The sequence below is a fragment of the Orcinus orca genome, chromosome 1, assembly GCF_937001465.1.
Source record: "Orcinus orca chromosome 1, mOrcOrc1.1, whole genome shotgun sequence".
Classification (NCBI taxonomy): domain Eukaryota; kingdom Metazoa; phylum Chordata; class Mammalia; order Artiodactyla; family Delphinidae; genus Orcinus; species Orcinus orca.
In genome coordinates, this window is record NC_064559.1 from 179,061,044 (window position 1) to 179,088,513 (window position 27,470).

General features: G+C 46.2%; 1 protein-coding gene across 3 annotated transcripts in view; it reads left to right on the forward strand.

The window, feature by feature from the left end:
• Positions 1-27,470, forward strand: part of HIVEP3 (HIVEP zinc finger 3) — a 500,469-nt gene that overhangs the window by 414,503 nt on the left and 58,496 nt on the right. The window lies entirely within an intron of this gene.

A 27,470-nucleotide genomic window follows, 5' to 3' on the forward strand; every position in this document is an offset into this window, starting at 1 on the left:
TCACCCTGGGGAACAAAACAGACACGGTTCCCACCTTCACGGGACTTGTGGAGTTGGGTGAGACCCCAGTCCCTCTATTAGAGGCCTTCGGTGAGCGCCAGTCTTTGGTTACGTAAATGGTCACCTGTCCATCTGGGGCAATGACAAAGGCGAGCCTGGAAGAAATCCTGACACCTGCCCTGTCACCAGCCTTGTGATTGGGGGCAAGTCTCCTGAGTGTCGGTCTGTCACACATGAGCTTTGAACTAGATGACGTTCAAGGGCCTTCCAGCTCCATGATCATGGGGGGCGTGGGGGAGCCTAAACCACATCTGCCCAGGGACACGCTCCATCACTCTGGCAGGTGCAGGGGGTGAGGGGGAACTTGGCTGTTCATGAAAGGGGGGGCACACCCTCGTGCATCCAAAGTGAAATGGTGGGGGGAGGCTTTTGTGCAGGACACAAACCACTAGTAGAACATGAGGTGGTTTTAGGGGAACATGGGTGAAATCCATTTTTTTAAGAGTAATTTCTTACTATTAAAACAGTTAAATAAAAACCTAGAGTTGGCAGTTACACCCATGATCCCTACTGCTAAGATGAGGCTATATTTTAACAAGTCAAATTCAAGTCAATGTAAATTAAAGTTTTATATAAATAACCGTACAGATGGTATGTGTTTCTGGCGAAACGTGGCATGGTGGTCACCAAATGGCACAGCATTTCCCAAACGAGAGCTCATGATGTAAAGGGTGGGGCCCACCTGGCATCTTTAGAGGCCGGCAGAGCCAGCCTGGAACTGGCACGTCACAGCCCAGGAAGTATTGGAGGAATGACTTCATGAATGGCTCCCTCTTTGAAACAGCAGGAGAGAAATTCCCTTCAGATCTTAGTGCCAAGAAGAGCTGCGCTTTCTCTGAGAAACTGCTGTGCTTATCATCAGGACACTGAGAAGGTACGACTAACTGTGTTGTCCTTCCTTCTTTTACTGCCAGGAAGCCCTACCCTGAGCCTAGGGCCCAAACAGCCACCACGTGGGGCTCCTAAGCTACTTCTCCATGGTCTTTTACCCCTTCTGCTGTAGACCTTATATCTTCCATTTCCCGTGGGCTGATGCATCATTTTTAACTCAAGCTCCGATTTTGTTTGTGTAAACCATCTCAGGTCCTCTGTGGAATAAAGCAAGTTAAAATTGAAAAAAAAAAAAAAAAGGGGAAATTAATTAATTAATTAATTAATCAATTCCTGTACAAACTGCCTAAGACCAAAGCATTCTTGGCTCTACGTAGCTTGTTGGGATTTCCTGACAGGAGGTGCTGCTTCCCGGCTAATGTCTGGGTTAGACAGAGACGGTGGCCACTGTCGCTTCTGCACCCCTAGATCTGAACCAGCCAAGCACTGGGGACCCACTCCTCCAGGAGTTGAACTTTGAGGCCACCTCAGAAATGGGACTCTCTCTCCAGACTCAGGGCTGGGCATGGCTCTCTCCCTACCAGAGAATCGGGTTTGCAGGCAGCTGTTCCCTTGGGCATTCCTGCTCTCAGCCCCCCTGTGTGATTGGTTCCTACCAGCTGGTTCTGCTGCTGGCCCCAGACTGCCCAGACTGTGACAACATCTTCTGTCTGACTCCCATACTGCCCAGTCCCGTACATCTGCTGCCAGACCCTGTGCTGTCCTGAGGGCTCATAGCATCCACTCCAAACTGTATGATCTCCCTGGCATTATGGCCTCGGAACCTCTGGGGGCCAGGGTGCTCTCAGAAGCACCATGAAATACTAATACTTTTAAAGCAAATGAGTAAAAACATGATGCTAAGTGAGAGAAGCCAGACACAAAAGACCGTGTATTGTACGGTTCCGTTTATATGAAAGGTCCAGAATAGGCAATTCATAGAGACAGAAAGTAGATAAATTAACAGTTGCCAGGGGACGGGAATGTGGATTGACTGCTAAGGGGTGTGGGGTTTCTTTTGGGAATGATGAAAATGTTCTGGAATTACATAATGATGGTTGCACAATCTTGTGACTGTACTAAAAACCACTTAATCATACATCTAAAAGAGTGAAATTTATGATATGTGAATTATACTAGATAGCGTCTAATAGAGCAGGTTCCAAAACGTTATGTTCATGAGACAGACACTCAAAGTTTAGAAAATTCTATTTATTAATAGATTAATATAGTCACTAGTCTTGAAAATGAATACACCCCCTTTTCCAGAAAGGAATCAAGGTGACTTCTGTAAACTATCCATTAGCTAAGGTTTTCCACCATTAAAACCTCATTCATTCATTCGTTCTTTCACTCACAGACACCCATGAGTGCCTACCATGGGGCAGGCACACAGAACGTCAAGGGAGTTAAAAACACAGTTCTGGGGACTTCCCTGGTGGTCCAGTGGTTAAGACTTTGCCTTCCAATGCAGGGGGTACGGGTTCGATCCCTGGTTGGGGAGCTGGGGTCCCGCATGCCTTGTGGCCAGAAGGCCAAAACACAAAACAGAAGCAATATTGTAACAAGTTCAATAAAGACTTTAAAAATGGTCCACATCAAAAAAAAAAATTGTAAAAAAAACCCAAACAAACAGCTCTGCTCTATAAAATCTGTAGCTGGAGATACGATATGTGAAACCATCAGTACAGTGAGGGGTACGATAGAAACTGTCTTGAGCCCAGCGTGTAATAGTAAGCATTCAAAAACTGGCAGCGGTCTTTGCCACAGGAGAGGGGAGCTATGAGTGACCTGGACAGGGAGATGGGTGTGATCCTGTTTGGGAAAGAGAAATCGCTCACTTGGGCCAAAACCCATTAGGAAACCCATTTGGAGAGGTTTGTGGCATGTTAGAAGGACTTGGAGTTCTTGGGAAGGGAGTGGGGAGTCCCTGCAGGCCAGTGAGCAGGGCTCTGCCTTGCCTGCCACCCAGGGAGGTGACTCAGCAGCCAGTGGTCCTGGCTGCCCTCCACCACTCCCTCCCCGGGGCATCCCTGTAGTTCCCCCTTCTAGGTGCCCCAGAGCCTCCCTGTCCGTGCCCTGGAAGGGGGCACCGTATTAATCCTGCCAGACTCGTGGGGACAACAACTAACAGAGGCCACCCGCTTTCTGCATGACAAACAAGAAACACCATTGGGTCTCCTGAGTTTCTGGGTGAAGGAAAAAGAGAGCAGGATTTCAGGCTTTCAAGGTCCCACCCCTGCCCATCTTCCAACCCCTGCCCTGCCCATCTTCCAACCTCTACCCATGTGTCTTTTTGAATTATGGTTTTCTCTGGATATATGCCCAGTAGTGGGATTGCTGGGTCACATGGTAGTTCTATTTGTAGTTTTTTAAGGAACCTCCATACTGTTCTCCATAGTGGCTGTCTCAATTTAATTCCCACCAACAGTGCAAGAGGTTTCCCTCTTCTCCACACCTTCACCAGCATTTATTGTTTGTAGATTTTGTGATGTTGGCCATTCTGACAGGTGTGAGATGATATCTCATTAGCTTTGATTTGCATTTCTCAAATAATTAGTGATGTTGAGCGTCTTTTCCCGGACAAAACCATAATTCAAAAAGACACATGTACCCCAGTGTTCATTGCAGCACTATTTACAATAACCAGGACATGGAAACAACCTAAATGTCCAGCAGCAGAGGAATGGATAAAGAAGATTGGTACATATATACAATGGAATATTACTCAGCCATAAAAAGGAACAAAATTGGGTCATTTGTAGAGACGTGGATGGACCTAGAGACTGTCATACAGAGTGAAGTAAGTCAGAAATAGAAAAACAAATATCGTATATTAATGCATATATGAAGAATCTGAAAAAAATTGGTATGGACGATCTTGTTTACAAAGCAAAACTAGGGACACAGACATAGAGAACAAACATATGGATACCAAGGGGAAAAGGGGTGGGTGGGATGAATTGGGTGATTGGGATGGACATGTATACACTACTGATACTATGTATAAAATAGGTAACTAATGAGAACCTACTGTATAGCACAGGGAACTCTACTCAGTGCTCTGTGGTGACCTAAACGGGAGGGAAATCCAAAAAAGAGGGGATATATGTATATGTAAAGCAGCTATACTCCAATAAAAATTTTTTTTATAAAAGGTGAAAGGTGGTGGTGGGCCTGGCCTCATAGGGCTCTGGAGGGGGGCACTTAGGAAGATGATTCTAGGCCCTGCTGAATTAATTTTTCACATCAACATACCGCTCCTGGTTCCTGAGTTCAGGATACCATGTTTGTCAGGGCTAAGGATGGGCCAGGAACACAGAGTCAGATCCTGCGTGCAGATTCAGGGAGCAAGGTACCCTCGAAGAGCATTGGTCTGAGAATGAGGGGCCTGGGCTGTGGATCCCGCCTGGTTACGTTCCAGCCCTGTGTCTGGGGAGTCCCTCAGCCTCACTGAACCTCTGTCTCCTCATCTGCGAAATGAGATGATAAGGCCCTAACCAGAGGGCGGTCTTGAGGAACTTTTCAATTGTGAAGTGATGTTCAGACCTTGTGATTCCAATCTAAGGGGGCAGCGGGAGCACAAACAGTAGGTTGTCTCTGCAGGGAAGAACCAGGTAAAATTAGATGAGAGGATGACTATGAAAGCCTTTACTGAGCTGTAATCGTGGCACCCATACAAGGTAGCATTATTCATATCATTGTTATTATTTGAAATAGAGGTGTAAGCACAACCCAGAGGAAGGGGGAAATTGGTTCTGTCTGGGACACTGGAGGAGACCCCAGGGAGGGACTGGCAGCATTGACAAGTAGGGTTTGGCCAGACAAAACAAAAGGGAAGGAGGGGGACCAGGCAGCAGGGCCGAGGGAGGAGTTTGAACCCTGGCCAGGAGGCAAAAAGGGTGGGAGGAGTGGGACACAGGTGAGAGGGTGTGGGAGTACGGGGTTGGGAAGCTGGAGAGGTGGAGGGCGTGGGGCCCAGGGTGGAGCATCACAGCCAGCAGGAGGGTCAGGTACTGTACAAGAAGCCTGGAATGTCCTGGGCGTTGGGTGGTCTGTATCCACTCAGGCCTCATCAGAAGGATTGTTTGAGGGCCAGACTCAGGCCTTCTGGGGGAGTGGGCCTCAGGGCAGCTGGGAAGACCCAGGCCAGGGAGCAGAAGCGTCCGGGGCAGTAAAGTCCTTAGAGCCCAACGATGGTCAATACCCTCTTTTTCAAATACGGGAACAGGCAGCACAGATGGGGGACGACTTGCTCAGGGAGCCCAGTGAGGCGGGGCAAAGCCAAGTCTCTGGATCTCCAGGCCTGAGCAAAATTCACGCCTTAAGCAAAACTCCATGTTTTCCTATTTCCTCGATTAAATGTGCCGGTGCCATGCGAGGAGGTTATGTGGGGAGGTGGCTGCAAGCAGAGCACGCCCGGGAGCCACCTGCTTGCCTGGACTCCCAGTCCAGCCTTTATTGAATGTGTGCCCCTGGGCAAGTCACGTGACCTCGTGTGCCTTCCTTGCCTCATCTGACAAATGGACTTAGAGACATTACCTACCTCGTGGGGCTGTGTGTTTCAAACGCTTAGCAGAGTGCCCGGCACGTAGTCAGCGCTCAGTAACACCAGCAGCCCTTGAAGTTATCCCAGTTGATGGCCGGTTTGTCTCTGTCACAAAATCCGATTCATCCTTCTTAAACCACCAGTCCCTTTATCAGTCTCCAGCTTATCTTTGCTTCTGGCTCTTTTTCTTTTTCCTGAATTAAATGCTCTTGGCCTGAGCTGGTCTTATAGGGAGGAACTTGGGGCATGTTATAATCCATTCAATTTAGCACCTGTCTGTTCTATTCATTCACTCATTCGTTCGTGCCTGATTCCCTGGGCAGCCAGTGACCTGTGCTTAGAGCTTTGGGAAACACAGAGCCCTGATTCCCAAAGGGTTCACCTCCTGCCCTACACCCCCAGCCCATGACCTTCTGCCAGGTGGAATTTTCAAAATCATCTGGTTTGGATGGAGAAAAGGATGTGTGGATTGCAAAAGCCTTTTTTTTTTTTCCCCCTGTAATGCAGTCTTAGAAAATTATGCCTGACTATGTCTCCTTGCTTAGTGAGGACAGAGCACGAGAGATTTAGGGGGTGGGGGTTAGAGAAGGCTGAGAGTCGCTCCCCTCAAGGACACAACAGTGCCCCCCAAGTGCTTGCAGAGTTCAGTTGTCATCAAAAAAGGAAGACCCAGATCAGGACCCAAAGTGAGACTTCCTAACAAGAAATTGAGGTTAGAATTCAGTGAGTATTAAATTAAACCCAGCTCCCTGGGGCCCGAGAAGCTGGGCTGGTTGTACGCTGGCATACGGGTTAACCTCCCCTAGGTTAGACTCACAGAGGCGCCCCCCCGCCCCACACTCAGTGACCTGTATTTAGGAGTGGGGCTGTGAGCCTGGTTTTCAGGAACTAGTTATCTTGTCCCTCTCTGGCCTATCTTACAGGGTCTCTTTCAAGAGCCTGACCTGATCCCTTTATACAGTAAGACTCCCCTAGCCCACTTGCTTTGACCCTCTCTTGTTCTCACTAATTTACCCACCCTTTGGCAAACATTAATTATTAAGCACCATTTATTTGTATGCCTGCTCCTGTGCTAGGGATATAATGGTGAATGAGTGAGGACCTTGGCCTAGAAGAAGTCTGTCTCATAGGGGGAGAAAAGCCCATAAAGAAATAAATTACAACATGGTGTGAGATGTACAGAAGTGTTTGACTGAATGCAAGAGGGTTGCAGAAAGCTTGCTGGGGGATTTGATGTTTGGGGTGATGTATTAGTCGGGCCTGTCCAGAGAGACAGAACCAACAGGACTTAAATATATATAGAAAGAGATTTATTTTAAGAAATCAGCTCACACAATTGTGGAGGCTTGGTAAGTCCCAAACCTGCAGGGTGGCTGGGAGGCTGCAGACTCAGGGGAGTTGCAGTTGGAGTCCTAAGGCTGTCTGCTGGCAGAGTTCCTTCTGTCTATGTTCTGTTAGGCCTTCAACTGATTGGATGAGGCCCACCCACATTATGGAGGGTGATCTGCTTGACTCAGAGTCTACAGCTTTAAATGTTAATCTCATCTAAAAAATAACTGCATCTGGAACAATGTTTGACCATACATCTGGGTACCATGGCCCAGCCAAGGTGCCATCACAGGTGGGTTTGGAGGACATTGAGACATTTGCCACATGTGAGGGAAGGACAGGGCAATGGGAATGGCATGTGTTCTGAGAACTCTTCAGCTCCCTGTGGCTAGAACACACATATTGGAGGGAGAAGGGAGAGAAGAGGCTGGAGACGCAGGCAGGAGCCCACTGAAAAGAACTTTAAAGCCACACCCTGGAGCCGAAACTATGTGGGGAGCCTAGAGGGTCTTGGGAAGGGGAGTAACTATGGACTAGAAACAGCCTCTGGAGCCCCTTCTTCCAGCACACTCAGTGTGGACAGCTCCGTGGCTCTCAGCTCCTGGGTGACAGTGGGTGGCAGGGTACAAGGGTTGGCTAATTAGCTACCTCCAAAGGCTCTCCCCAGAATCTGAGAGAAAACAAAAGAGCATGCCAGGTGCCCATGCAATGGCTTGCAGACCTCTGAGACAGTCAGGTCATTGACACTACCTGGTGGGCCACCAGGCTGCCCAGGTGAACAGGACCAGCTGTTCCTGCCCTTCATGGAACCTCAGTGGGGAGGCTGGAGTTGGGAGCATGGAATGTGCTCTCTGCAAGACTGGACACTGTGGGACCCTCAGCTGGAAGGGCCCGTCTTCCCCCCATGTGTCAGACTCCTAGAAGGGCCATTGGCCTCTCTGCCTATGAGTCACAGCCCAAAGATTTCCTAACAGCTGGAGCACAAGTGTCCACCTCCACATGTACCGTGAGAATTATTAGATGGCAGAGAAGGCCACATTTGAAAGGATGACATCGTAATATTGGAAAACAAGATAGAATGCCTTCCATGAACCAAAAATGTTGATAAGTCTTAGGAAGATAGGAAGCCCATGAGATGGGGTAGATGGAGAAATCAGAGCAGAAGACACTACAGCCAAGACTCTAGAAGCCTGAGTGATTTTTATCCCAGAGAAGCCAAGTATAGGTCAAGCCGAGAGCCAACAAAACAAAGAACAGGAATGGGCTGCCAGGGTTGCAGAGTCCCTTGAAGAGCTTTTCAGGAGAGGAATTCCAGTGCAACCCCTCTCACTTTCTACATGCAGAGGCAGGCAGCCAACGACAGGCCGAATCCCAAGAAATGCTCTCTAAGGAAAGTAGTGGGGCCAGGATCTAAGAGACAGGCCCAGCTGAGGGAGTTCCAGAACTCTCTAGCCAGCTCAGTGGTGTGGTCAGGGACAGGCAGGGAAATATGGCAGCTCTGCCTTGGAGTGGAGGATGTCACTGTGCCCAGTGTGGAGTAAAGCCCTTCTTTTGGCAATTGCAGGAGTCCACCGGCTAGCTTCCCCTCCACAGTCCTTACAAGGAGACTTGCCATCACAATGCTTTACTCTTTTATAAAGAACCCTAAATAGGACGGGTTCATGATTCCATCATCACATTCAAGGGCAAACCTGTCAGAAAAATAGACCAAAACCTCATAGGAAGCTCTAGCCAGTTCATTGTTTCACCAGTATCCTTTTTCGCTTCTTCTGCAGTCATGAAAATTTTATCAGGGTACATGGCCACCCAGCTAAAGACTACATTTCCTAGGCTTCCTTGCAGCTAGGTGTGGCTCTGTGGCGGCTGTGAACCCAAATCACAAGTACAACTCCCAGGCTTGCCCTCTCCTGTCTCTTTCCCTCTGAATAGGGTGTGGACAAAGGAGATGGAAAGCAAATGCTATGGGTCACAGAAGAGATAGATCAAAGAAAGCCGCACTGTGAAGGCACCATATTAGCCCACAGCCACTTACACTCAGACTGTTACACAAGACACAAGTAAACTTCTCTCTTGTCTAAGCCACTCTTATAGTTGGATCCTTGTTACAGGGGCTAGAACCTGTATCCTAACATGTATACTATCTTCACAACATAGTTCTTCATTTATAAATATGTATGGACAACCGGGGTCACCAAACATTAGAAGAAAACCAATAGCAGAAAAAAAAGTCCCAAAATGGAAAAAAAGAAGAGCTCACTCCAAAGGAAGGGAGTTCAAACATAAGTGAACCCTAAAATAAATTACCATTAGTATCCTTGGCAATAATTGAGAGATTATCTCATTTAATAGAAAGGAATCAGTATCTATGAAGATGGAGCAATCCGAGAAAAGGAAATAATTATTGAAAATTTAAAATATGACTCCTAAAAAAATGCAGTGGGTGAACTGAATAACACAGTGAATATAGAGGAATACCAAATTGGTAATCTAGATGTTCAAACTAAGAAAATATCCCAGAATGTAGAGCAAAACATCAAGGAGAAAAAGTTGGTGGATAGATCCAGGAGGTTCAGTATCCATCAAATAGGAGATCTGGAAGCAGTGATGACAGACAGTGGCAGAGGGAGAGGGAGGCATGGAAGTAGTCAAAGATGTACCAAAAGAAAATTTCCCTGGGTTGAAGAAACATGCACAGATTTTTAAATTGAAAAACCACACTGATTTCAGGACAGGAATCAGTGAAAAGGAACATTTAGACATTCAATCTTACTGAAACTTCAGAACATCAAGGATAAAAAATGAAAAGCTTCCAGAGAGAATCAAAACTTAACATCGGAATCTCTCATCAGTAACACAAGATGCCCAAGGACAGTGGACCAGTGCTTTCAAAATTCTGGAGGACAATGATTTTGAACTAAGAATTCTATCTCCTCAAATGTTGAAAGCAAAATAAAGACTTTTTATGTGTAAGAATTTAGAAAGTTCAGAAATTCCCTGGTGGTCCTGTGGTTAGGACTTGGTGCTTTCACTGCTGGGGCCCGGGTTCAGTTCCTGGTTGGGGAACTAAGATCCCGCAAGTTGTGTGGACAGAAAAAAGAAAGTTTTTCATTCAGTCAGTCATTCATATTTCTGGAAGAAAAAGAAAAAAAACCCTGGAGTTGTTTCTATCAATACAAAAAGGAATCCAAAAAGATGATGACAGAGAATTCAAGAAGTGAAGGAAGCCATAAATACTGTGTAGGAGCATTGCTTGGTTCTTAACTTGTGGAATACTTTTCTTCTTGTGACAAAGTCTTAGTCATGTGGAATTACATTTCTTTCTCTTGGGTCTATTCATATGAAGTGTTTCCCCAGGAAATGATCTCTTTACAATCATATTGTTTATTAGCTTCAATTTTTAGAATTAACCTATAGACTAGACTTAATTATAATATGGAAGAAAATGTAAACATTATGAAACTTGACAATATAAGAATACTGTAATAAATATATAACTAACAGGAATTGAAAGGTGGACAGAAGAAAGGAGGTGGAAAGGTGGGAGAGTGCACAAATTTCTTCGTTGTTCATAGAAATGAATGGATCCTGTCTAAAGTTGACAGACCAGGAAATAGCAATTTAAGTATATTATTGGAAGATGTTAAAGGCAACTGCCAGAAGAACCAAAAATATATAATGGTGAGATGGTGTGGAAGGAAGTTGGGAGAGAGGGTAAATACAAAAAAAAAAAAACCCCAAAACCCTCAGCCTTCATAGAGAGCCAGTACTGTAACTGAGTGAGGATGGTTTCTAATTCTGGGGCCTGGAAGACACTGAACCAAAATTCGAAGTGAAATTAACAATTTTAGAAGAAACGGGCTGCACAGCCACACCGGGGCTGTATCTCATCAGTACGTGTTGCCATGCAAACATGCCGTGCCTGTGACTCCAGACATCAGATGTGTCGTGACTGTGGGAAGGCTCATTCATTCACTCAGCCAGTGTTTATAGGGAGCTCATTTAAATAAACAGATCTGAAGACTGACTTGATTCATATCTTCAGCTTCATGTCCCACCACTAAGCTCTACACCCCCGACCCTCTAACCACACTGACCTACCTTCTCACACACTCAGGGTTTCCCCCAGCCTCATCCTGCCTTTGCTCACACTGGTCCCCTTTACTGGTTGGTGAAATCCCGAGAGTCCTTCGGAGCCCAGTGTACCTTCTCTAAAGCCTCCCCTTCCTCCCCACCCCCAGCCTGTACTCAGAGCAGCCTCTTTCTATCATGGCACCTACCACACCTTATAATCTATTTTTGTTTGTGTCTCTCTTCTCATAGGCTTTGTATTTTTCATGTCTTTTTTAAAATTGCGGCATAACATACATATAATTCTGAACACACATCATAAGGTTACAACTCAAATAGTTTTTACATATATACACTCGTGTAATATATATGTAACCAAATCAAGATGTAGCACATTTCTAGCACCCCAGAAACTCCTACACGCCCCTTCCTAGCCAATACCTACATGCCCCACCAGAGCTAACCACCATGCTGATTTCTAATACAATAATTAGTTTTGCTAAACTTTAATTAAATGGACTCATACAGTATTTTTTTTAGCCTATTGTGTACGAACTCCTTTGCTTATTATTTTACCTGTGAGATCCATCTGTATTTTTGTCTGCAGCAGTACTTTGTTCTTTTTAATTACTGTGTGATAATCCTTGTATGAATATACCTCAACTTATTTATCTAATCTGTTCGTTGTTGGCATTTGGGTTGTTTCCAGTTCTTTGCTGTTTCATAACATAAATCTACTATGAACGTTCTTGTTTGCATTTTTGGGCAGACATTTACATGCATTTCTATAGGAAACATTCTTAACAGTGGAATTTTTAGGTCATGGGATAGGTGTGGGTTTGGCTTTGAAGATTTTGCCCATCAATTGTCCAGATGGTTGTGTCTATTTACTTTCCCACCAGCAATGTACAAGAAGAGTTCCAGTTGCTCCACATTCTTGCGTTTGGTATCATTTTGTTTGTTTCACCTTAGCCATTCTGGTGAAAGTGTGGTGGATTTAATTTGTATTTTCCTAATGAGTAATGGTGTCGAACACCTTCTCATATGCTTGTTGACCATTTAGATAACCTCTTTTTTTTTTTTTTTTTTTTTTGCGGTACGCGGGCCTCTCACTGTTGTGGCCTCTCCCGTTGCGGAGCACAGGCTCCGGACGCGCAGGCCCAGCGGCCACGGCTCACGGGCCCAGCTGCTCCGCGGCATGTGGGATCTTCCCGGACCAGGGCACGAACCCGTGTCCCCTGCATCGGCAGGCGGACTCTCAACCAATGTGCCACCAGGGAAGCCCTAGATAACCTCTTTTTTTAAAGTACCTGTTCAAATCTTTTGCCATTTTAACAAAATCATGGTAAAATACATAAAACATAAAATTTACCATTTTAACCCTTTTTAAGTTCAGTAGTAGTATTTTCACAGGGCTGTGCAATATCGGTGACTCTCCAGAACTCTTTTCATCTCTCAAAACTGAAACTCTATACTCATTAAACAACAGATCTCCATTCCCCTTTCCCTGCCAGCCCCTGGTAACCACCATTCCTTTCTGTCTCTATGAAGGCAACTCTTCTAGGTACTTTGTGTAAGTGGAATCATATAGTATTTGTCTTTTTGCGACTGGTTTATTTCACTTTTAGCATAATGTCCTTGGGGTTCAACCATATTGTAGCATGTGTCAAAATTTCCTTCCTTTTTAAGACTGGATAATATTCTATGCATGTATATACCACATTTTGTTTATTCATTCATCCATCAGTGGACACTTGGATTATTTCTACCTTTGGGCTACTGTGAATAATGCTGCTTTGAACATGGGTGTACAAATATCTCTTTGAGACTCTGCTTTCAATTCTTTGGAGTACATACCCAGAAGTGGAATTGCTGGATCATATGGTAATTCTATTTTAATTTTTTTTGAGGAACCACCATACTGTTTTCCAAAGAGGCGGAACCATTTTGGATTCCCACCAACAGTGCATAAGGTTTCTCTCCATCCTTGCCAATTTATGTCATTTTCTGGGGTTTTTTTCTTTTTGTTTTTTTAGTAGCCCTTCTAATGTGCATGAGTTGGTTTCTCGTAGTTTTGATTTGTATTTCCCTAATGATCAGTGACGTTAAGCATCTTTTCATGTGTTTTTTGGCCATTTGTATATCTTCTTCGGAGAAATTCAAGTCTTTTGCTTATTTTTTAATCTGGTTGTTTGGTTTTTGTTCTTGAGTTGTAGGAGTTCTTTATATATTCTTCATATGACCCCTTATCACATATATGATTTGAAAATATTTTCTCCCATTCTGTAGACTGCCTTTTCACTCTGTGGATTGTGTCCTTTGGTACACAAAAGTGTTAAATTTTGATCAAGTCCAGTTTATCTATTTTTACATTGGTTTCCTGTGCTTTAGTCTCATATCCAGGAAATCATTGCTAAGTCCAGTGTCATGAAGCTTTTCCCCTATGTTTTCCTCTAAGAGTTGTATAGTTTAGCTCTTATGTTTAGATCTTTGATTCATTTTAACTTTGGCCATTTTTAATTGGGTGGTGTGCCTTCTTAAAATTTATTTTTAGGAATTTTTTATATTCTGGATGAGTCCTTTGTTGACTATGTATTGAAAATATATCCTCCCAGTCTGTGCTTTGTCTTTTTACTCTATTATTGGTATCGTCTGATGAGCAGAAGTTTTTCATTTTAATGAAGCCCAATTTATCAACCCTTTCCTTTATGATTATGTGATTTTGCTTTTTGTGAACGGCGTAAGAAGTCTTTGCTGGCCCCAAGTTTATGAAGCTATGTTCTTTTGTTTTTTCCTACAAACTTTACTGTTTAATCTTTTGTATTCAGGCCAGTCATCCTTTTCACATTAATTTTTGTGTATGCTGTAGACAAGGTTCATTCTTTTCCATATGGATATCCAGTTGCATCAGTACCATTTGTGGAAAAGGCTAACATTTCCCCCACCAAATGCAATCACACCTTAGTTATAAATCGGGTGACTGTATATGTGGGGGTCTGTTTTCTTACTCTGTTGTTTCCACTGATTGTTGTTGTTGTTGTTGTTCTCTCCCTTGTGTTGATACCACACTATCTTGATTACTGTAGCTTTTTATAGTAAGATCTATAATTTATGTCTGTTTTCATATTACTGGCCTGGCATTGAGAAGGCCCATGTAATATTTGCAGACTGAGTGAATAAATGAAGAAGTGAGTTGCAAAGCAATCATTGTAACTGCTGTATCATTACTAGTATAGTTTATAGCCATCTTGCCACATGGGCAAGAATGGTGGAGACCGTAGGTATTCCCTACTTTTGTCATTGTCCATTTTGGAATACACTGTATGTCACCCAGTCTCTCTGGTCATTTGTCCTTATAGAGTTTATGATGTGTGCATATATGTGTCATAGTGTGTTCTATATATTACCCTTTAGAGTGGACCAAAGGACCTTAACTACCTAGGAAGCTTGTAGGCAGGTGTGACTTTTGTACCATGGGCATTTGTATAGAAGCAAAATGACATCAAAGGAACAGCTAGACCTGCTGGACACCCATGAGGGAGCAGGCCATTGGGACAAACGTGGAGTACAGGTGTTTCTTAGGACTGGCAGAATGCGAATGGCTAGAAGACAAGTCTGCCTGACTGTGCCCAGCTTTCATTTCAGGCCTTGTTCTTCCTTAGGCTCTTTTACCCACAAGTACTTCCTGGCCCATTTAAGATAAGCAGGTCGAGTTAAGTTCAGATGCTCACCAAGTTCTTACAGGTGTCCAGAAGCCTCTTTTAATCCTTACCGGAACAAGGCGGTTATAAATAAATAACGAAATAGGTGGGTGGATAGGTAACTAGATTTATAACGGTAGGTAACTTCATAAATTGATTAACTACAAGCATCTGGGTTTCACTGGGCCCTTGTTGAGTTCAGGCTACAGTTCCTGATCTTACTTCATTTTCAGTCTCAGTGGGAATAAGACTTAAACACAGTAGCTACCTTTTTTGGTGAAAGAGGGAAAAAAGAACTCTTCACAAGGCCAGTCCACAGGATGGGAAGGAATGCTGCTAGGAACAGTATTTGGTTACCTGAAGTGTTAGGACTGTGAGTCATATCTGAGTCCCGTCTGCAAGGCTGGCATGGCTCCAGCTGCCTTGAGGGTCTCCACGGCGGAAGTCACCCGATGACCCAAGTTTAGGTTCCAGCTCTGCCATTACCAGCTTTGTGATTTTGTGTCTCAGTTTCCTCATCTGTAAAATGCAGATGATAATGGTCCCTGCCTGATAGAATTATTGTGTAAAACACTAAGAATGGCCCTGACACATACTAAGAGTTCAGTTGTTTGGTCTAGACACAAGGCATTGGTGAGGACCATCTTTGCCTTACTTATCACAACCACAAATAATCAGGCTAAGTCTGGGCTTCCGAAGGTCTGGCGGAGTGGAGTTCTGGCTGTGTTGTTGTTTGGCCTTGACTGTAAAACCTGTTCCTGCTCTCCTGGAGATGTCTCTGGAGATGGCCCCTCCCCTGTGATGTTAATTCCACCTCGATCCCTGGGCTTTCTAACAGGAAGACAAACACCAGCCAGTTATAATTCACCCGGGATTACCTAGATTTCTCTTTGCTATGAATAGAATTTGCTTCTCGACCAGTGTGTACAAATTCCAAGCCTTGTCTGGGTCTTGGGGTTGGAAGGGAGGAGGAGAAGGGAAAGTAGGAACACAGAGACAGTCATCTAAGGGAAATGATTTGGGAGCTGCCCAGACAGTGAATAATCTATCACTCATTGTTGATAGAAAGCATTTATCAAGAAACTCAGCCCTGAGGTTAACAGGGTCATGCAGAGTGACTGCACACAGGGAGGAGAGTGGTGTAAGCAGAGATGGCTGTGGTTAACTGGAAAGACTTCCTGGAGGAGCTGGGTGCTGGGAAAACAGGCAGAATCCACCCAGGGCCCTTCTGACCAAGGTCAATGCTCTTGGGGGTTTTCTAGGCAGTGGCCTGAACTCAGGGTTCACATCCTACCTCTGCCCTTTCTTGTATCATCTGAAGCAATTAGCTTCACCTCTTTGAGCCTCAGTGCTCTCAAAAGGGCATCTGTGTGAGGATCAATATGTTAATGTTTAGTACAGTTTGGGCACACAGTAGATGCTCATTTAACTAATTTTAAAATATTTTTAATATTTTACTCAGTGCTGGGTCCAGTGCCCGGCACTGAAATACAAAGGTGAATAAGGCCCAGCCACTGCCCAGTTCAGGAAGAGACAAGTTTCCCGGGAAGATACTGATGAACTGGTTAAGCCACAGGTCTGACCCAAGGCAGACATCTCAGGCTTCTCAGGGAAGCAGCACTATTGGACCTGTTGGACTAGTAGAAAACTTCTTCTTCCCAGCATAGGCAATCCATCAGACCCTAGGTGCTGCCTGTTTCCAGGCCAGAGGGTGTGAGGGGCTGGTCACCCTGGAAACCTGATCCGGCCCAGCATCACACCCTGGGCCACCCCATAGGACCAGCCTGTGCCTTCTACCTGCTTTCTGAGGGTCAGTACTGACCCCAGCTCAGTTGGAAGATCTGTTTGGCAGAACTGAGCCTTCACAGTTTGGGGCTTTTTCTTGTCATTCTAGGACCTGGGAGGGAACTTTTGAAATCTTCTGCCCACACCCTGAACGGCCTGCACACGGGGCTCGGAAGCCCCAAAGCCCTGGAGGGGAGAGAGGCAGCAAACTCACCGTTCCCTGTGACCACATTCCGGCCTCGAGCACTGCATGTGTTGAACCTCCCCGCTAGACTACAATCCTTTTCTTTCAAGTCTAACCATCAAGATTTTCCCCATATTTCAAGGCCTAGTTCAAGCACATGTGCTTTCAGGAAGCATTCCCTGACCCCTCTGTGAAATTAACCTCCAGACTCCTTTCTCTGTCTGTTCCCTGGGGAACAGGACTGTGTTCAAGCAGAGAGGTCAAGAGCCTGTAGGTTAGAGTTAATGCAAAGTGAACCCGCTGGGTGGAGCGAGGAGGCTGGACAGGCTGGGCGGGGCCTGATTGTGAGGAAGCTGAAACACCATTGGCTGCATCTCCCTCCAGTTGGGAGCTATTGAGAGTTCTTGACAGAGGGAGGGGCCTGGTGAAGTTGGCAATTGAAGAGATTTCACTTTCCACAGTAAATGGTGGGGTGGGGTGGAGGAACATTGGGGGCCTAGAGGTAAGGTGATTAGTTACAGGAGGCAATTAGAGGAGTTTCATCAGTTTCCCCAAATATGGGGCTGTAGAAAAGTTTATGTCAGATTTTTACAAAGGGAGTTTTGTAAAAATATAGATTCTGAGGCTGTTTTCCCAGAGATTCTGTTTCAGTGGATCTGGATGGGGCTAGAACCTGTGCTTTTAGAAGATGCCCCAGGACATTTCAGTGGAATGAGGGTGGACTGTTCAATAATGGTGTTAGGACAACTGACTAGCTATATTGAAAAGACACTAAGCTTTATCTCTACCTCACTCCTTACACAAAAATAAATGCCAGATGGAGCCAGGATAGAAATGGAAAGGAAGGGAGGGAGGGAAGGATGGAAGGAGGAACAGAGGGGTGGAGGGACAGAGAGAGGGAAGAAATAAAAAAATCATAAAGGGACTAGAAGAAAAGTGGGTGACATTCTAAAGAATAATCTTGGACACGAAACCTATAAGTCATAAAAGGAAAGATTGATGATGCATTTGACGACATAGAAACAAAATTTTTCTGTTCAGCAAAGTTAAAGACTAATAATAAATAGAGAAATATTTGCAGTTCATATAGAAAGGATTAATATCCCCAGTATCGAAAGAGTTTGTATAAACAAATAAATATATAATTCATTAGAAACGTACGCAAAGGATATGAAAAATAATTCCCTGAATGAAATAATTGTTTGATAAGCTTATGCACAGTTCTAAGCCTTGTTCTAGAGAACAAGAAATACAGAGTTAAAAAATAATAAGCGGGCTTCCCTGGTGGCGCAGTGGTTGAGAGTCTGCCTGCCGATGCAGGGGACGTGGGTTCGTGCCCTGGTCTGGGAGGATCCCACATGCTGCGGAGCGACTGGGCCTGTGAGCCATGGCCGCTGAGCCTGCGCGTCCGGAGCCTGTGCTCCGCAACAGGAAAGGCCACAACAGTGAGAGGCCCATGTACCGCAAAAAATAAATAATAAAAATAAAAATAAAAATAAATAAATAAGGTATCTCTGTGGTAAGCAGACTAATGATTACCAAAGATGTCCACATCCTAATCCCTGGAACCTGTGAATCTGTTGCCTTTCATGACAGAAGGAACTTTGTAGATGAGATTAAATCAAGGATGTGGAGGCGGGGAGATTATTCTAGATTATCCAGGTGGGGACCAACATAATCACAAGAGCCCTTATAGGTGAAAGAGTGGCAGAGCAGTTAGTGTTGGAGTGAGTCGATGTGAGAAAGATGTGGCCAGCCACTGCTGGCTTTGAAGGTGGCAGGGGCCAGGATCCAAGGAGTGCAGGCGACCTCTAGCAGGTGGACAAAGCAAGAAAATGTTGACGATCACACAACAGAGCTGTGTCAGGGGCTTCCTGCTACAGGTGACTGGGTCCCATGCAGGCAGAGTGACTCCAGGCCTCTCCCACTGCCCTTGCTGGGGGAGACACACAGAGCCTGAGAAACAGGGTAGCCGCCTATGGTGAGGAGTCCAGGTGCTCTGCCCCCTGGCTCTCTTCAGGTGCCCTACCTGCCATCCTACCTGCAGCCCAGATCTGTCTTCTCCTGAGGAGCTCCCAGGAAAGCTGAATCAGAGTCAGGCAGTCCCTGCCATTCAGGGGAAATGGCCCCAAACAGAGAATTGGAGGACTCAGGAATTTTCTTCCATTTGGCCTGAACACCTCCTAGCTGGCTGTCCATGGGCAGGTCATGCCTCTCCTCTGGGCCTCAGTATCCTCCCAGAAGCAAATTACGATGATGGGTACAAAGTGCTGTGAGTCTGAGGACAGGGTATTCTCATGCAATTCATCCATTTGTCTGTAATGGAGGCCAGGATTCAGGCCCCTCTGAGAGCTGTCCTGCCCTGGGCCTCACCGACCAGGCACCATTTCACAGGAAGCCAGTGACCAAGAGGTACACTGGAGGCCCCAAAATCTCCAGCCTCAGTAGGAGAACCATCTAGTACAGCTTTCATGGAGGCAGCGGGATGGACCAGCCCATCTGGTCCATCTGTGTGTCAAGATTGCAATGACTTCATCCATGAGTATCTTCAGTTCTAGCTTGAGCCCTGGGTTGGTACGAAACATTCAATCTGAAAAGTGTCCCAGAAAATCAGGTCCATAAGACCTGTCACCACCTGATCACCTGCCTATGCTTTTGTCCCCACTGCTGTTACCACTTGGCCCTGCCCAACTTGGGAACCAATACCTCTCTTGTCTGGGGGACTTAGAAAGGCTGTACCACTAGCTGAGTGGTTCAGCATTGTGTTGGCTTCTTTGGAGGCCCTGCTTTGACCTACAGATTCAACATCTGCTCTCATTTTTCGAGCACCAGCTGTGTACCAGACACAGGCATACCTTGAAGATGTTGTGGGTTTGGTTCCAGACCACCACAGTAAAGCGAGTCACACAAATGTACCGGTTTCCTAGTGCATATAGAAGTTATGTTTACACTATACTGTAGTCTACTAAGTACGCAATAGCATTATGTCTAAAAAAAGCAATGTACGTACCTTAATTAAAAAGTACTTGATTGCTAAAAAATGCTAACCCTCTTCTGAGCCTTCAGTGAGTCATAATCTTTTTGCTGGCGGAGGGTCTTGCCTCTGCTGATGGCTGCTGACTGATCAGGGAGGTGATTGCTGAAGGCTGGGGCAGCTGGGGCAGTTGATTAAAATAAGACAACAGTGCAGTTTGCCGCATTCATTGACTGCTTCCTTTCACGAACAGTTTCTCTGTAGCATGCAATGCTGTTTGGTAGCAACTTACCCTCAGTAGAACTTATTTCAAAATTGGAGTCAATCCTCTCAGACCCTGCTGCTGCTTTATCAACTAAGTTTATGTAATATTCTAAATCTTTTGTCATTGTTTCACAAAATCTGTTTGATTTCGTCTTCACAGAATCTTCACTAAGAGTAGATTCCATCTCAAGAAACCACTTTCTTTACTGATCCCTAGGAAGCAACTCCTCATCTGTTAAAATTTTATCATGAGATTGCAGCAGTTCAGTCACATCTTCAGGCTTCACTTTTAATTCTCTGGCTATTTCTACCACATCTGCAGTTACTTCCTCCACTAAAGTCTTAAACCTCTCAAAGCCATCCATGAGGGCTGGAATCAACTTCTTCCAAACTCCTATTAACGTTGATACTTTGAGCTCTTCCCATGAAATCACACATGTTCTTAATGGTATTTTAATGGTGAATCCTTTCCAGGAGGTTTTCAATTTACTTTGCCCAGATCCATCAGAGGAATCCCTGTCTATGGCAGCTATAGCCTTATGAGATATATTTCTTAAATAATAAGACTTGAAAGTTGAAATTACTCCTTGATCTATGGACTGGAGAATGGATGCTGTGTTACCGGTGTGAAAACAACATTAATCTTGAACATCTCCATCAGAGCTCTTGGGTGACCAGGTGCATTGTCAATGAGCAGTAATAGTTTGGAAGGAATCTTTTTTTCTGAGCAGTAGATCTCAACACTGGGCTTAAAATATTCAGTAAACCATGTTGTAAACAGATGTGCTGTCGTCTAGGCTTTGTTGTTCCATTTATAGAGCCCAGGCAGAGTAGGATTCAGCATAATCCTTAAGAACCCTGGGATTTTTCAGAATGGTTAAATGAGCATTGGCTTCAACTTGAAGTCACCAGGTGCATTGACCCCTAACAAGAGAGTCAGCCTGTCCTTTGAAGCTTTGCAGCCAGGCAGTGACTTCTCCTCTTTAGCTATGGAAGTCCTAGATGGACTTCCATATAAGGCTGTTTTCTTCTTCCAAATGAGGCTGTTTCATCTACATTGAAAATCTGTTGTTTAGTGTAGCCACCATAATGAATTATCTGAGCTAGATCTTCTGGATAACTTGCTGCAGCTTCTACGTCAGCACTCGCTGCTTCACCTTGCACTTTGATGTCATGGAGACGGCTTCTTTCCTTAGACCTCTGCTCAACTTCAAAATTTTCTTGTGTAGCTTCCTCACCTCTCTCAGCCTTCATAGAATTGAAGAGAGTTAGGGCCTTGCCTTGGACTAGGCTTCAGTTTAAGGGAACATTATGGCTGGTTTGGTCTTCTATCCAGACCACTCAAACTTTCTCCTTATCAGCAATAGGCTGTTTCGCTTTCTTATTCGTGTTTTCACTGGAGTAGCTCTTTTAATTTCCTTCAAGAACTTTTCCTTTGCAGTCACAGCTTGGCTAATTCTTTGGCACAAGAAGCCTAGCTTTTGACCTATCTCAGCTTTCAACATGCCTTCCTCACTAAGCTTAATCATTTCTACCTTTTGATTTAAAGTGAGAGACGTGTGACTGTTCCTGTCAGTTGAACACTTAAGAGGCCACTGTAGGGCTATTAATTGGCCTAATTTCAACATAGTTTTTGTCTCAGGGAATAAGGAGGCCCAAAAAGAGGGAGAGAGACGGTGAATGGCCTGTTGGGACAGTCAGAAAGAACACACAGAACTTTTATCCATTAAGTCTGCCATCTTATACGGGCATGGTTCATGGAGCCACAAAACAATTGCAATAGTAACATCAAAGATCACTGATCACAGGTCATCATAACAAATGTAATAATAATTAAAAAGTTTGAAATATTATGAGAACTACCAAAATGTGACACATAGACAGGAAGTGAGCAAATGGTGTTGGAAAAATGGCGCTGATAGACTTGCTCGATGCAGGGTTGCCACAAACCTTCAATTTGTAAAAAATGCATTGTCTGCAAAGTGCAGTAAAGCGAAGCACAGTTCAATGAGTTATGCCTGTACTTCCTATACATGATAATCACATTGAGTGCTCACAACAGTCTGCGGCCTAAAAGCAGCAGAGCCAGGATTGGTATCCAGGCCAGTTCTCTTTCCACAAGGCCAGGGCAGCCCCTCAAACAGAAAGACTTACCCTGATAACAGTGGTGGCCATTATTTCTTGACTGTTTACTACATTCCAGGAGGTACTGTACTAAGCGTTGCATATGAAATAACTCCATTTAAACCACATGTGATACTTTCATTGTCCCCATTTTATAGGTAGGGAGACTGAGGCTTAGAGAGGTTCCCAAAATTTCCAGTTAGGAGGTGGAGAAGCCAGGATTCAAACACAAGCTGAGTTGCAAAGCTGCCTTTGGGGTCTCATGCTGTGTTGCCGTGTGTGTGGGCTTGGTGACTGGACACCTGCCCCTTCGCAAGAGCCCATCATGTCCTTTAAGCCTGGACACCGGTCTGTGTTGCTGCATTTCCCTGTATCCCAATGTTCCCAGGCCTGGGCTCTGTCAAGCTCTTATTAGACTCCCCAGGACTAATATTGCACTGCAACTGCCTGTGTGAGTTAGTGTGTTTGTTTGACTGCTCTAAAAGGGACCGAGTAGATGTGGCTTAAGACGAGCTAGACAGTGTCGTTCTCTCATGGGGGCAGGCGACTTTGCTTCACGCCATCCCTTGAGGTCAAGTTCCCTTCCATGTGGTCAGAGTTGGCTCACCACCACCACTGCTTCCGTGTTCCTTCCTGAGAAAATGAGGACGTGGAGAGCAGACACCTTTCTTTCTGGCCATGACCTATGAGCTACATCTGTTGGCCAGAACTAGTTGCAAGGGAAGCTGGTAGATACAGTCCAACTGGGTGACCACAGATCCAGCTGATACTCCGGGGCTTCAATTACAAAAAGAAAGGGGAGCGGCTAGTGGGAGACATTTTCAGTCTCTGCCACGTTCCCCATTCCCAGCCAGAGCTCCACCATTGGCCTTGGCCCCTCTCTGTCCAGACTTCCTTCGGTGAGTCTCTGACAGCCCCTTCCGTTAGTCTCCAGACCCACATCTTCACACTCACCCTCTCTTGCTACTAGCTGGGGCCCCAGCCACTTTTACTTTTCTTTGCAGCAAAAGAATTCTGCCCCGTCTTGTACACACACACACACACAGTGTCACACACAGAGATTCTCAGAAGGGGCACTGGTTTTGGTGTTGGGTCCTTAAATAAAAACACTTACTGTTTGCCTCCTGTCCAGCCTGTGGCCTTCTGTGCTGGGTTTCAGCTTTTGAAAATAAGGGGAAGGCTTGCTTTCCCGGTGTTTTTAACATTGGTATGTTTTATTATTTATGGTCAGTAAAATTTTGACCAGATTTTGGCAAATTGGGGTACATGCATGCATGTATATGTGTAACTAAATTATAAGAACTTTATGCTCCAAGTCTGGGGCAGATTGACCTAATAGCCCCTGGACATCAGGCTCCTGTCCCTGTCTTGTCTCAGTCTTCTCTAACTTGGCTGGTGACCCAAGCTCCCTAGTCTAGAGCCCGTGCATATTCAAGTTGGCCCCCTGCCAGGACTGGTGACCACCTGACAGAGCCCACCTCCCACCTCCCCTTTGGTAGAGCCCTCTGGGAGTCCACCCTGGGCCATGGCCACGTTGTCCCTGCACCTTGGATACGAAAGTGGTTTCCAGTTTGGTTTCAGAGCTTCAGGCCCCCTTGCCTCGGCCCTGTTGGCTCCTCCCTCACTTCCCACTCCCCTGAGGGCTTTGTGACTCCAGCCCCAGCACCCTGCTGTCTCCCTTGTCGGGCTGTCCTAATAGCTAGACCTATGGAAGCTTCCAGAAGTGGGAGCCAAGTTGTCTGATATGCTAGCCAACTGGATCTTGAAACTCAGATTCTCTTCATGGTTCTAAGCTGGCTTCTAAGCCAGAGCTCTGAAGGCTGTGGCCTCAGTGGCAGGCAATGTGGACCCCATAGCCATTCTGCCACCATCAGCAGAGGACATCCATCCTCCCTCTGGCCTGAGGCTCAGGCCCCTGTTGGCCCGGCTTCTGGGCCCTGTCAAGAAAACCCTCTACCTCTGACCTCATGTCACTGGTGACTTTTACAGGTGTGCTCACCAGTTCTCTGCAGAGGCAGCTTTTTCTTCTGTTACTTCAAGTTTATATTAAAACTTTACACATACCTTCAGAAGTACAGAAGATAGAAAAGAGCCATCTTCTTAGTGTCACTTGGTCACAGTGATTGGAAACAGTCCTTCTAAAGGGACTAAAGAGTTAAGTAAACAAGTGATGATGCCAGTGTGAACTGTAATCCATTCCAAGGCCGAAGCCTTCTTCCCCCTCATAGGGTTGCCCCAGTCCTGCTGCCACCTTCCATTGCCTCTCGTATTAAGGACCTCTGGCCTGGCATGAGGTGTGGCAGCAGAGAGCACTGGCCCAGGAGCCCGAGGACCTGTGTGGCCTGAAATAGTCATGGCCCCCTGCAGCTCAGGTGCCCTCCATGCAGAATGAAGGGGTGGGTCTTTCGGCCCTCGGGCCTCACTGACCCACTCCTTCTGGGTCGCCGATGGTGCTGACGTGTCCTGGCTGCTCCTGCCCCAGAGGGTGCTGGCGGGAGGGCCCTCTTGGGAAGAGCCCTGAGCCCGGCTCACAGGTGCAGCCTGGATGCTGACCCCAGGCAGGTGGTGCTGGCCCCGTGAGTCGCCTGATGACACAATAGTCACCTGTCTCCCTCATCCACCCCACCCCTCCTACCTGGCCTGGGAATCTCCCAACCCCAGCCTCTGGGCACTTCCCCACCTGCCCCTGGAGAGCCTGTGGCTCGGTGAAGGGAGAACCACAGGACTCGACGATGTAGAGTCCTCCTTGGCCAACTGATCCTCACCCAGACTGATCGTTCACCACCCAGTCATGTGGAGGGTCCCTTCCATCCACTGGAGGAAGCAAAGCTTACCACTAGCTAGTATTCTGGGGGTGCTTTGAGATCCTTGCATGAAAGGGTCACTAGAGGTACAGCCAAGCCCGGGAGTTACAGACCAGTCCGGAGCACAGTTCTCCATCTACACTGCAGTTGCTGGCTGCCTCATCTGACTTTTCTATGACTCAGCACTTCGGCCCACATTAGCTTGGATAAAGGAGGCCTGGGGGTAATGCCACCAGGATGGACTCCCCAACCTCAGTCTGCTCCCCATTTCTCCTGTCCAGCAGCCACAGTGAGGTTAGGACGTACGTTGAAAGGCCCCTTTGATTGTTAAGCCTCTGGACGCCCACTGATGCTCATTGCCAGGGATACAGCCACGTCCTGTGGGGCCAAGCTGGTACCTCCATAGAACAGGGAGCCACAGACTGCAGTGCCCATTGTGCCACAGTGGACCCAGGGGGCATTTATTCACCGAGGTGGAGGTGAGCCCTGGCCACAGACTGCAGTTGTGCCACAGTGGACCCAGGGGGCATTTAATCACCGAGGTGGAGGTGAGCCCTGGCCACAGACTGCAGTGCCCATTGTGCCACAGTGGACCCAGGGGGCATTTATTCACCGAGGTGGAGATGAGCCCTGGCCAGAGGGTGGGAGGCAGAGGGTGGTCTGCCTCAGCTACCATCACTGTGCCATTTTTAGGGAAAATCACATCATCCTTCCAGGCCTCAGTTTCCTCATCTGTCAAGTGAGGGGATGAGACTAGGCAACCAGTCTCTAGGAATCCACAGGAGACCATGGTGTCATTTCAGTCCTCACAGCAAAGACCAAACGTTTGTACCAGACCCTCAGAGATGGTACTTGTGCCTGGTTTGGGTCACAAGGTAAATATTGACTGTAAGGGTAACCATTTGTTCTGATTTGCCTGGGACAGCCCTGGTTTATTGCTGTTGCTCCCCCATAATTGTTAGTTGTACCTCTTTCACTCTCAAAAGTGTCCTAGTTTGAATGATATCTTACATGGCCACCCTACTGACAGTAATATGATGAAATGAGATTTCCCTGCTTTGGGAGGATGCTCTCTGCCTGAGTCAAAGGAGGGCTTTGACTGCTCAAAGAATAGCCTTGGAGGGATGTCATTTGAAGACATCGGTGATCTCATGCATCATTCACTGTCCCTGTCTGAAGTACCACATGAAAAAGTTCTTTTCAATCAATTCTCTGCTTCCTGCAAGGAACTTATATATTTCTTCCTCTCTGGATATAAAGACTCTGTAATAGACCATATCTCTCTTTTCTCCTTGGCTGCCAGGAAGCTCAGATATAAGTGTATAGCTGAACTATAGAAGCACTGTAAGCCGTTATGATTGTTATACCAATATTCTTTCCATCCCACCAATCCTGACCTCCTGCCTTATTTACATTTTCCTTTGCTCTGATTTGTTATTCTTTTTTTTGCGGTACGTGGGCCTCTCACGGTTGTAGCCTCTCCCGTTGCGGAGCACAGGCTCTGGACGCGCAGGCTCAGCGGCCACGGCTCACGGGCCCAGCCGCTCCGTGGCATGCGGGATTTTCCCGGACCGGGGCAAGAACCTGTGTCCCCTGCATCAGCAGGCGGACTCTAAACCACTGCGCCACCAGGGAAGCCCTGTTATTCTTATTTACAACTTTCTTATATTTATTTATAGCTTCTCATTCTTTTAAAAATATTTATAAAATTTTGTTATAGTTACATTGAAGTCTCTATAGAACCAAGATGGAAAGAAACAAAAAAGGAATAAATTTATAGAATATAATTTTTAGTTAGTTATTGAACTACCTGCCCTTCTGTGGCATGTTACTATGTCTGAGGTCCTGCCATCTGAGCGAAAATTATTTGAGTCTTTCAGACTTGTTAACTTTCTGAGCACTCTGTGAAAGTAGAAGGAAACTTTTCAACACTGCATCAGCAAACACCCAATGAAAATAAAAGTGAGGTCATGAAGGGAGCCTGAGATCAGGATGCCAGGGGCAGAGCAAGCCTGCAGGAGAGGGAAGAAGGCTGCAGAGACACGGTCACCCCCCCCCCCAGACCCTCACCCAGGGGACAGACACCTGCAAGGTGATTGGGGAATAAAATCTGGCCGTGGGGAGCCTGAGTTCAAGTGCTGGCCCTGCCTCTTAGGAACATAGAACCTTAGCAGGCCACCCTCCCTCTGCAGTCCTTAGTTCTGTCCACTGGAAAGTAAGGTGGCTGGCAAGACAAAGTTCACAGTGACTTCCAGCTTTGAAATTCTCACCATGCTCCTGGGGAGAATGGCTCTGCAATGCCCTTGGAGCCCAGGAAGCCTAGGCTGCCCGACTTTTGGCTGGCCCTGGCAGGGCACACACACTTGGGGCTCTGCTCTGATCAGCTTTGCCCCTCAGTTTGGCAAGGACCCCCATTCTGAACTACTTCCAGGGTATCCCTGGGGCACTGACTGGACAAGGAAGGGTTGAATACCTGGAGGAAACTTCCAGAATGACCCTCCAGCTATTGCTTGGCAGATCTGGTGGTCACGCTGTGTTAGACTGTGAGCTCCCACAGGCTGGGGCAGTGGTTTTAGCTTTTCTATGAAACACTGGTTTGGAAGGTGGGTTAGCAAGGGTTAGCAAAGCCATGAATGATGCCCTTCCTGGACACCCTCAGAACCCGGGGCCAGAGAGAAATACTAACCTGAGAACAGTCCCCCTCTTAGAAAGCTCATCTCCAAAGAACTCACTGGCCCCAACTCTTGCACCAATCATG